The following is an 11177-nucleotide window of genomic DNA, read 5'->3' as shown; positions in this document are numbered from 1 at the left end:
CGGAAGTCCGGTCTCTGAGGACTCTGGATTCTGCGCAGCTACCAACCCAGCGGAAGCTCAAATTACGGAAGTTAAGGTCTGGGGAGGTTGGATTTCCGGCTGTGATGAGGTCCAAGGGCCTGCCAACTCACAAGGTAGCAGGTACTCCAGCCCTAACAATTTTGTGATTTCCACCTGAGGCCCAGTGGCACACAGTGCTTTTGTTTCCTTTCTTTTTAAAGTACCAAGGGGAGTGTTTCTGCTGCACGGTAGACGTTTACTAAAAGTGTTTGCCAGTAAAAGGCACCTTGGTACAAGTAATTGAGTTCAGGGCACTCATCTACCAACAAATGTCACTGCCACCAATTCAGTGCCAGTAGGAGTCCCCAGTCCGGGGTGCGGCCAAAGGAGAGACTTTAGGCAGGTGACCAGTTCGCAAACCTGGGAAACTACCTCAGTTGAAAATCTTAAATTCCTTCAAGAAGGCAAAGGGGAGGTCACCTTTTATAGAGAAAGTACTTGCCCTGGTTCCTGATTCGCCCCTTTTATGCAAATGAGGGGCTCAAATTCGCACGTGTGCTTGGTCAAAACAGCACTCTTCTGATTGGTTGGAGCCACGAGTCTTGGTTGGTTATTATGGAGCTGCTCTGATTGGCCCGGTGGGTAGGATGCAGCGACGATACAGCTGTGCAGCTCTGATTGGATGGGGTAGGTCTCCGCCCACTGGTGGAGGTAGCAGCTCAGCAACTCCTTCCTAAGGTTGGGAATACAGTGCTGGAGGCAGCCCTCTTGTGCTGTGGATTTAGACTGAAATGCGTCCTTCTTGCGATGTCTCTGCAGACAATGGCTCCTAGACCCTGGTTATGGATTTGGGTCCAGTTGACCACAAGGAGTCTTTGGCAGGAATATTCCTTATCAAAGGCAACCACCCTGATCTCTTTCCTAATACTCATGCTTTGTTCTAGGTGGTTTCAAAGCTCTCTAACCTCGTGACCAGGGTAGCCTAGGGTGAGCAACTCAAGCTCTGCCCAGATCCTGGACAGAGTGGGAGCTCAGTGGCTCGAGGTAGACTTACAACGAATCTTCATTTAATCTTACCACAAAGCCAACACCTCCCCCATCTTGCTTTAATAATGTTTATGTCTAGCTGATCTACACTGCGGCAATATAAAAATGTTAAGATGGCCTGGCTGGTGTAGCTCAGTGGATTGAGCATGGGCCTGTGAACCAGAGGATCGTAGTTTGATTCCCAGTCAGGGCACATGCCTGGGTTGCAGGCCAGTTCCCAGCAGGGGACGCATGAGAGGCAACCATACATTGATATCTCTCTCCCTCTCTTCTTCCCTTCCCCTCTAGATAAATAAATAAAATCTTAAAAAAAAAATGCTAAGCTCGGTGAGCCCCGTTTGCCCCAGATGTGGTTTGCCTTCAGTCCCCTGTAGGCCTGCAGGTTAGATAGGGCTTGTCCAGTGCGTCCGTATTCAGTCTTCCATCATTAATCCTCTAAACCTGAAGTCCTGACAATAAGGCCATTAGGCACATATTATCCCTCTCTTTACAGGTGAGGTTTTGATGGACTCAGAATCCCCCGGGCTTACTAACTCGGGGTTGGAAGTTCAGAGGTAGGGCCTCCGGCACAGTATGAAAAACAAGAATATTACGTGGGAGGTGGTTTTCTTTCATCTGCCATTCCCGGCAATGGCTTCCACCCAAGACTCTCTCCCCTCCTACTTAAAGGAAGATGTTCGTGATCTCAGCAACTACATCCAGACAAGGCTAGCTTCAGAGCCACAGAGAGGTCATCTTGTCTCTGGAGGTTTTTTTTTTAAGGGGGAATAAAACTTTTTTTCGGGAAGCCCTCACGGCAGACTCTCCGTCCTCTGGCCATGTCGATGTCACCTGCTTATTCCCGAAGGAAGGAGCCCTCAGGGCCGGCTGGGGTGGGTGGAGGAAGGCAGGCAGCTCACCTGCTGTACCCTGGTCCTTTGATGGAGGGTGGGCCCTGAACCAAATGGGCCTTGTCTGGGGGAGGAGGGAGTTGGAGGGAGGTGGGGAGAGATGATTGTAGGGTAGGAAAATAGTAGCTTTTGGGTAGCTGTGGAGGTAGTGTGTCTGGGACGGCTTTGTAGGCTGCCACAGGAAGTATACACACGCAGGCGTCTGAAGAAGTATTGGGCTGCAGGCCCCGGAAGACACCCTCGAGTTCCCGGTTGCCCCATCCCCTTGCTACCGCCACTGCCTGTATATAGGGAGAGTCGGTGTAACCAGACTTGGCCTGCGGCTGGCATGAATGGGGGTGACCAAGCACTTCGAGGCTGCCAGCGAGTGCAGAGAATCAGAGTGGGCGGAGCAGCAGGCATGGGCTGCAGTTTCAGGTTGAGCTGTTTGGGATCAAGGCTAAGGTCAAACTGTTCAGGGTTCCTGATGAGGGAGCCGAGGACTGTGGGGAGGAGTGAGGTGGCCGGCAGGGACAGGGACAAAGTTGGGAACTCCGGAGCAAAATAAACTTCCGCTGGGTGAGCCGAGGCCTGGGCTCTGTCAGGCTCGGCGTGTGTAGATAACCAAGAGGTCAAGAAGCCGCACTGGCCCCGGCTGGTGTGGCTCAGAGAGTTGGGCGTTTTCCCACCAAGGGAAAGGTCGCCAGTTTGATTCCCCATCGGGCGATGTGCCTAGGCTGTGGGTTCTGACCCCTGTTGGGTCCGTGGGAGAGGCAATTGACGGGTGTTTCTTTCCCACGTTGATGTTTCTGTCCCTCTCTCCCTCCCCCCTTCTCTCTAAAAAAACAAATACTGTTTTGAAGAGGAGGTGCACTGGAAAGGCAAGGAGGGCTGAGTGGGAGGAAATAGTAATAACTTTCCTTTGGGGAGGCCAGTTGCTTCCACGGTGCAGATAACAGATGGGGGGGGAGGGACACGGACTTGTGGTGCTGTGAAATGCATGAGAAATGAGCTAGCAATTGACAAAATGAGTAAAGGTATTGAGCCATAACCGATCATAAGTGAAGTCTGTCTGCACAGTGAGTTTTTTTCTTTTTAATCTATCTCCTAAAGTTTCTATGGCAGATAGCTGTTATTCGTGAATACATTCAAAGTTAAGATTATTTTGCGCTCTTCAATAGGACTGCATGTGTTGATTTGGTCAGTGTATTGAATGCACACCTTCTGGGTGCCAGATTTGGGTGCGGGGGGGTCTCCCCTGAGCAGGACAGACACCCAGACACGAACCGTAGATGAGGAAGATGATAGTGGAGGTGGAAGTGGGTGGATCTGAGCTGCCTTTTATGGAGAGCGTCCATAAGGCTTGCTGATGGATTAGATATTGGGAGTCAAGATGGCTCCTAGAATCTTGGCTTCAAAAGTTGGATGGTGTCATTCGCTGAGAATAGACAGCCAGTAAGAGAAGCTTTTGTCAGTAGAGCGGGGGGAGGAGAGGATGAAAATGAAGTGTTCTGCTCTGGGTGTTTAGTCTGAATACCCTGTTAGACATCCAAGTGGTTACTTCAAATAGGCAGTTTCATGTCCACATCTGAAGCCCGGGTCAGAGCTGGAGGAGTAAATTTAGCGCTCAGCTTGTAGAGGGTGTTCCCAGCTGGTGGGGCCGGGTTGTGGGGGGGGGGCTGGGAGAGGTCCCAGGGGAGGGAGTCTAAGTCAGCCACTAGAACTTCCCGCAGGGAGGGACATGCTTTAGGTCCGTGTGGTCCCCCTCCACCTGTGCCCACTGAGCGCTTGAACTGGGCTGGTGAGAATGAGGAACTGAATTTCAGTTTGACTTTCAATTTAAACTACGTTCAATTTAGACAGTAGCCAGTGGCTACCGCGTGGGACCGCTCAGGAGAGAGGAGAGTCCGGGGCCGTCGACATGTGGGGGCTGAGCCAGCGAAGAAGATGGAGCAGGGAAAGTCGGGGGGCTGGGAGGGGAAAGTCGGGGGGCTGGGAGGGGAAAGTCGGGGGCTGGGAGGGGCGCCAGGAGGGCAGGGCATCCACACGAAGCGGAAAGTGGCTCGGTTACGGGGATGCAGGCAGCCGAGCCCCATGTGGCCGACGGGTGGGGTTGGGGAACGCGTACGTACCTGGGGGGCTAGAGAAAAGCAACGTCCCTTTGGGATGGTGTCTGTCAGAAGGAAAGAAGCAAGGGGAGAGCAGGAGAGGAAGAAAAGCGTCTGAAGTGTAGACAGCCGTCTGAAGTTTTCCTTCGCAGGGGAGTGGATGGATGAGATGGGAAATGGGAATCTGGAATCAAGGGGACATTTTTTCATCCTCACCTGAGGAGATGCTTATTGATTCTGGAGAGAGGAGAAGGGAGGGAGAGAAAGAGACATCGCTGCGAGAGAGAAACATTGACTGGCTGCCTCTCACATGCACCCTGACCGGGTACCGAGCCCGAAGTCTAGGCACGTGCCCTGACCGGGAATTGAACCCGAGACCTTTCAGTTTATGGGTGTGATGTGCTGTCTAACTGAGCCATGCCAGCCAGGGGAAGGGTGTTTATTAAGATGGGAGTCACTTGCGATATTTGTTTGGCTTGCGTTACAAGTGATTGACAGAGGAACATGGTGCAGGCAGGAGAGAAAGGGAACGAGCAGAACACATTTCTTCAACAACTGGACCAGGCTGGGGCCCAGGGCACGGGGCGGGGGGTTAGGCTGTGATGCGGGAAGGGACCCTCAGTCCTGGGGAAGGAATGGAGGGCAGGTCCCGGGAGGGCTGCAGGGATTGCTGGTGAGCGGAGGAGGCTTTGTGCAGGATGGGACAGAGACAGGACAGAGGGTGAGGTGCCCGAGGACGAGGAAGGCACGAGACAGTCCTCCTAGAGAGTGCCGGGCATCTGCCCCAGGGGTGGCGCGGACTGCAATGCCCACCGGTGTCTGGGCTGACAGATACGGAGAGGAACCAGTAGTGGAATTCTATGTCTTTTCCCCCGTTGGAAAGGCAGGTGACTGGCTTCATGCAGAGCGGGGTTTTTGACAGGTGGATACGTTAGAGAAGGTTTTTCTCAAGGGAGCGAGGCGTGGGAAGACAGGAGAGAGGAGGTGGGGCGGGGTGGACAGAGGGAGGGTGTAGGCAGGGTCAGTGAGCGAGAGGCTGCAGGAGGCTGAAACAGTGTGGAGGAGAAGCCAGTCAGGGGCTGTGGGGATGAGGGCGTGCTCAGAGCGGGTGTCGGAAGCCGGCCATCCTGGTGGCATCTGGGGTGTGGCAGGAATGGAGGAAAAGTCCGTGGCCGAGAGCTGAAGGTGCGCAGGTGCGGAGATGACAGCAGCCTGAAAGGGTGCCACTGCGTCCACTGGGTGCCATGGGAGCTGGCACTGGATGAGACCAGCAGGTTTCCCTGCCCTCTGGGTTCTGGTTGGTCCTGGGGAGGGAGGCTAGGCTGTGTCCCCGAAGTGAAGGTCCCTGCTCCTTCTGGTGGCCTTCTCTACCGGCCTCCTTCTTCCTGTGTCCCTGATCCCTGCAGGTCTTTGTGGTAGCTGGTCCACTCTTCCTGGCCCCGAGTTCCCACACTGCCCTCCTGCCTTTCCTGCGCCGTCCTCGCCTCTGTAACTGGTCCCCAGACTTGACCTAATGTGAGTGTGCCGTCTGTGTCCTGCCGGGGACTCTGGGTGGTCTGGCCACAGGGCGAGGCCTCTCTCCAGCTGGCCTCTGCGAGGAGAGCTGGTCTGGAAGCCCCGATGGGGGTCGGGAGGCTTCTGCCTGTGCAGGGGTGGGGACAGGCATTCAGGAAGGACCTGGACGTCCAGGGGGCATTGCAGGCCCCCACCCAGGAGGCCTAGAGGGGAAGGGGGGTGGGCTAGGTGGGGGGCAGGGGGCAGTGGTCGTTTGCAGAGATGTAACTGCAGGGAGAAGAATCAGGGTGACGCATCTGGAGGCTTTTGGGGACTGTCCTTGGTCACTTCCCTTCAGTCCCAGTGCCTCTTGTGCTGTGCTGCTCTCTGGCTGGGCCCCAGGGTGCAGGGCGAGGCCGTCGCTGTGACACCTGGGCAGTGACTCAACAATGACCTGTTGTGTGAGCCACCACCTCCTCACCGGCCTCCTGGAGGTAGCCCCACCCACGCCCCGGGGGTTGCGTGGGCACCGGCTATCTCTGCCCCCACCAGCCCCCCTCCCACCAGCCCCCCTCCCCCCAGCGTCCAGCAGCCCTCAGTCTGACGAGGGTAGTCATAGTGCAAAGAGAAGAGCAAAGCTTTTCTGCAAGAGCCAGGGAGGCCCCTCGGGTCCTGCTATGTTCTCCCAGGACACGGTAGGGCGGAGCCCGAAGGGGCTGCTGGCCACGCTCCTCACCTTCCGGGTCTCAGCGAGGCTGGCGGTGGTGGGCGGGTGGGGCGGGAACAGAGATGATCGGGGTCACAGGCAAGGCTGCTTCTTCCTTTGTCACACGTGCTGACGTGTTTAAGTCCTGACCTCTTGCAGCCCCTTCCTGGGGCTCCTGGGACACTGGCCCTGAAGGCTGAGGCCAGTGGGGGGCTTCTGTAGGCCAGGCACCCGGAACACGCACTCAGCCCCTCAGCCCCGACCAGAGCCCTGCACAGTGGCGCGATCCTGACCCACAGTCGATTCCCGAAGACATTAAGGAGCAGAGAGGGTTTGCTCAGGGCCACGAGGCCTGGAAGAGGAGGCCGGGGTTCTGAGAACCTCCGTCCGGGCCCCACAGTGTCTGTCGGGTGTTCGTGGCAGCTGCCAGGCTGCGGCACGGAGAAAGCAGGACAGACTCCGGACGCCTGCGGCGCCTGCATTTGTAGTTCTAAAACGGAAACTGAATAGGTGGGAAGGGGTCTGGAAAAGCGGCTTTCTCCCGTGCCGGTCGAAAATCCCCTCTGTTTTCCAGCTCTCTCTCCAAGTGTGTTGGAGAAGGCTGCCAGATGAGAGGCGTAGACAGGCACATGCGTGTGTGTCTGTGCACACACACACACACAGACACCACTCTTGTTGAAGGCGGATCCCCGGTGACAGTGCCAGGCGCTGATGGGTCCTCTCACTGGGCACCCGGTCACCCCGCCTGCCCCTTTCCCGCTGTTGGCGGACCCCTTGCCCAGACCCGTACTCCGCAGGCTACTTCTCGGTTTCCGAGTGAACGAGACGTCACAACCTAATTGTAAAGCCCACTCGCAGACCGAGGCGGCGAGTGTCATCCCTGCTACACTGTGAACAGCAGCCGCAGCAGTCGGAGCTCCTTCAGCTCTAAGGCGGCTGTGTTGTCAGTGCCGGCCCTGTGAGTAGGAAACAGTTCTCTTCCGCGCCGAACTGCCTGTCTCTCACCGCTGGCTGAGGCTTAGGTTTCTCTGCGTGGGACCCGCCCCCCACCCCCCGCCACTGCCAAAGCCTCTGCCCAGCACCTCTCTGAAGTCTGGCTTTCCCGCACTTTCTCAGCCGCCACTCAGGACGCTTCGATGAACTGACGCGCGACGGTTGTCCCCATTTTGCAGGTGAGCAAACTGAGGCGTCCCCGTGCCATCTGCACTTTGCTGGTGCTCTGATTTGACTTCCCGCGGCTGCGCTGTGCTCCTCTGGTGGCTTCGGGCTCTGGCGATGCCACGCAAGGAAGGTGCCTGATGTGCAGGAAGAAGGGGGTAAAACAAATGCATCCCGCAGAGGCGCTGCGTCAAGGTCAGTGCCAATTTCTCTGGGAGGTTCTGTGTCCACGCCTGGTGACCACACATCCCAGCAGCTCTGGCCGTGCCCTTTCCCTGGTTTCTTCTCAGCGTCCCCATAATTCACTGGCCGCCCCACTCACCTGCCGTCCACTTTGAGTGCCCTCTGCTCATCGCCAGTCCCCCCTCGGTCTGTCGTGGGCAGGCTCATCAGCCTCCTGACACTCTTTTCTGCGAGGAGCCTCAGACTGAGACGGAGCCAGACTGGAGAGCCTTCCCCGCTCCAGGCACCAGTGGGGCTCTGCTGGTCGTTGGGTCAGGAATTATCACCCTGCAGGAGGTCAGAGATGGCTGGAGAGAGCCGGAGAAGGGCGGCGCTTTGAGGCACTGGACTGGCGTTCACCCAGGGGGCTGTGAAATGCTTCCTCGTGTTTTTAACTTAGCATCGTGGAAGAGCCTCGACACTTTCCTTTCTGAAAAGGTGCCCTAAACGCACCAAAACCTTTTGTGGTCAGTGTCCCCATCAAGTGCGTGGCCTCACCGCCCTGAGCCTTCAACCACCGACCCCCTCTGTGTCTTTCCCCTTAGCCTCCGAAGCTCCAGGCTCCCCATTAACAATAACAGATCAATAAAGTCTCTTTCTGTGGGTCTGGCTCAGTGCAAGGCCTTCGGACGCCCAGCCAGGCACCGCAGCCTCGGGCCACACCTTTGCCTCTGTGCCAGGGTGTTTTTCCACTCCTGTGCCATTGGGCTGTTTCACGGGACTGGAGGCTTCCGGTGAGCGCGGAGCAAAGTGACAGTTCAGATGCTGGGCGGTGGTCACCCAGCCCCTGGGGCCAGGCAGCCTGCTCCGGGTGGAGCGCAGGCCCGTGGCGGGCCCCTCCGTGAATGGAGGGGGCACGGCCTTCCCAGTGCTGCACAGGTCAGGGAGGATGGACACGGGCCTTGCCCGGGGCCGACACTGTCCTGTGCGTACTGGGCACCGCTGCCCCGAAGAGTGCCAGCGTGTCACTGCTCGGTGGCATTGGAGCTGGCCCGCGCTCCTGCAGACACACATGGGCCTTTCTCCGACGAAGCCTGCCAACGAATGGGGCTTTTATGTCTGCCCTGCCTTAGGAACCTTCCCCGTCAGCCACCCCCCCACTGCCCCCAGGAATCCATCTAAAGGGGCCTGACAGGCACCCAAGGGGGACCTTCAGTATCAAAATACTGAGGCCTCCTAAGGAGGGCGGCCCCTCGCTCCTTGCTCCTCAGCGCCCCTTCCCCAACCTCTGCATCAGGGGGCCCCGCCCTGTCCTTCAGAAATAATCCAACCACTTCTCACCCAGGCCAGGCCAGTGCCCTCTCTGACCCCCTCTTCCCAGGCCTCAGCGGAGGGAGTGAGCATGCTCTTTTTGGGGTGGGGGGACTCCAGAGGGGAATGGGCTCCAGTCTCATGGACGAGCTTGGAGGGGACGCTCCCAAGAGTCGTTCAGCCACCCACCCCTATGCCCTCCTGTCACCCGGGGCACCAGCCCGAGTGGCAATGAGAATCGCCGGTTTCCCGCAGACGCGATCTGACCCTGGCTCCGCCTGGCGCTTCCCACAGGGTTCTGGGCCGCCTCTCCGAGGCCTGGAGGGAACGCACCAGCTCAGCTAGAGTTGGTTGGTTCTGGGCCTCTCCCTCCGGGGATTTGGGGTGGAGGGGTCGTATTTCCAGCTGAAAGTCTGCCAGACAGAAAGGCCCAAAATTTGTGTTTTCCTGTAGCTGATCCGTGTCCCTCATCTCTATTCCTTTTCATCGCCCTGGAGGGTTTGTCCAGGCTCTGGCTGTGGCCCCGGTGTCTGTGTCCTCCCTCCTTCTGTCCCCGGCCTGGCTCCCTGCCTGTCTAGGGGCCTGTCTCACGCAGAAGTGGCGACACCAACAGTGTGTGTGCAGATGGGAACCCAGTCTTGGGGGCCCCAGGGCCCCAGTACTGAACTATTCAGCCGCCACGTCCAGGGGTATCCCCAGCTTTGGAGGGTCTTCACCAGCCTGAGGGCCAGAGGGCTCTGTGCTTCCGGATGCACAGGACACAGTTGCCGGGCAGCCAGAGCTGCACCCCCCCCCCCCAACCGTCTCTGGGACCCGGCGCCCGGCTCAGCCCTGGGCTGGCGGTCCCCCAGTCCACGTGCAGGTGGGACCAGTTGTGACCAGGTCCCACCTTCCCTCTTCCTCCCCAGAGTCACTGCCCTAAAGAAGACTTCCCGTGCTGGCTGCCTCACCGTCCTCTGCTCGTTTCCAGGCCCCAGTTCCCCGAAATCCGGCCCGGCCGTAGTCACTCTCTCCTGTCACCCTGGGCTTTCGGGTCCAGAGAGCTTCACCCTTCTCGGTCCGTCCAGTCCTCTCTCGAGCCAGAAAATGTTTTTTTCTTTCTTCCACCTTCATTTCTACATTTTCTTCTGATTCTCTTTGCATCGCTATTGTTCCATCTCAACATTCTTGGGTCTTTCTCATCTGATTCCCTTCAAATGAAAGAAATCCCTTTCCTTTATAAAATGTATTCACTGAAGTAGTGGAAATAAAATAGACACTTGGGTACTCACCATCTAGATTTTGCTTTTATTTTCTCTCTTCTTTTTTTTGGTCATTTTCTTTTCCTCCAAGAAACGAAATCCATCTTTACCCCCTTTTGGTTTTTGTATTTCCGAGGATTCTTCACCTCGCATCTCTTTTCCTCTAACTTTCCGTGGCAGACGAAGAGGCCCACCGTAAACCCCTTCTCTTCTTTCTGGTCACATGCTCGCTCCACGGAGACTGCGTGTCTTGTCCTGCTGTGCAGCGAGCTCTGAGTTGGCGGGTGCAGTCCTGCCGACGGAAGGCAGCTGGGAGTGGGCTGCAGCTCTTGCTTTACCCTTTAAAGGAAGACGGCGGGCCTTGGACGGCTCTCTGTCCTCTCCGTGGACCGGTCTGCGCCCGGCATGACCATGGGGACGAGGAAGGTGCCCGTGACAGGGCGGAGCCCCAGGACAGGTGGAGTCTGGGTCCGAGGTGACCTCACAGCAGCGAGTGCCCTGCCCGTCTCGGCCCCCCTCTGCCGAGAGAGGAAGAGGGACTGCACCTTCCTTCCGGCACTGCTTCCTGGGCCTCTTTGCTAGAGCGGTTTAGCCTTCATCAGGAGAAAGGGGTGCCTGGGAATGAGGGAGTCCTAAGGGGACCCTAGGGCGCACAGCCTTCCCTGCGCAGTTGGGCAGCGAGGGCAGACGGTGCAGCCTGAGCAGGGGGCGGCGCCCTTGCAGCATGGCGGGTAGGGGTCTGGTGAACCAGCTTGGAAGGCGGGCCACGTCCCCGCCGTGGCTGAGTGTGGGGGGAAGCACGTGGGAAGAACCAGAACGTAAATGTGCAGTGGTTGTTCCCTGCAGAATTTAGCAATGTTTTCCGAGAAAGAAGTGAGCTCACAGAAGAAATGACGAGTTTACGAGGGGAAGGAAACAATGTGTGGAAAACTGGGGCCTCGTGGGGTGGGAGACCCCGCTGTTTCTCTGGCCTGAGCAGGTGAGGAGAAGACCGCTCTTCAGAGGCGCCTGGGAGGCCGGCCTGCTGTTGAGATTCCGCAGCCAAGTGGCGAGGTCGGGCTTTGTCCCAGAGACCAGGTCA

General features: G+C 57.5%; 1 long non-coding RNA gene across 1 annotated transcript; it reads left to right on the top strand.

The window, feature by feature from the left end:
* Positions 1 to 60: 60 nt before the first annotated feature.
* On the top strand, positions 61 to 10388 carry LOC128625981 (uncharacterized). Its single transcript, XR_008389841.1, has 3 exons — positions 61 to 141; positions 7397 to 7577; positions 9764 to 10388. It is a non-coding gene; the product is annotated as an uncharacterized LOC128625981 (long non-coding RNA).
* The last annotated feature ends 789 nt before the right edge of the window (positions 10389 to 11177 follow it).

The sequence above is a fragment of the Artibeus jamaicensis genome, unplaced genomic scaffold, assembly GCF_021234435.1.
Source record: "Artibeus jamaicensis isolate MK-2021 breed Jamaican fruit bat unplaced genomic scaffold, CSHL_Jam_final scaffold_1689, whole genome shotgun sequence".
Classification (NCBI taxonomy): domain Eukaryota; kingdom Metazoa; phylum Chordata; class Mammalia; order Chiroptera; family Phyllostomidae; genus Artibeus; species Artibeus jamaicensis.
The sequence above is the reverse complement of the archived record's forward strand: the minus strand, read 5'-3'. Positions and strand labels throughout refer to the sequence as shown.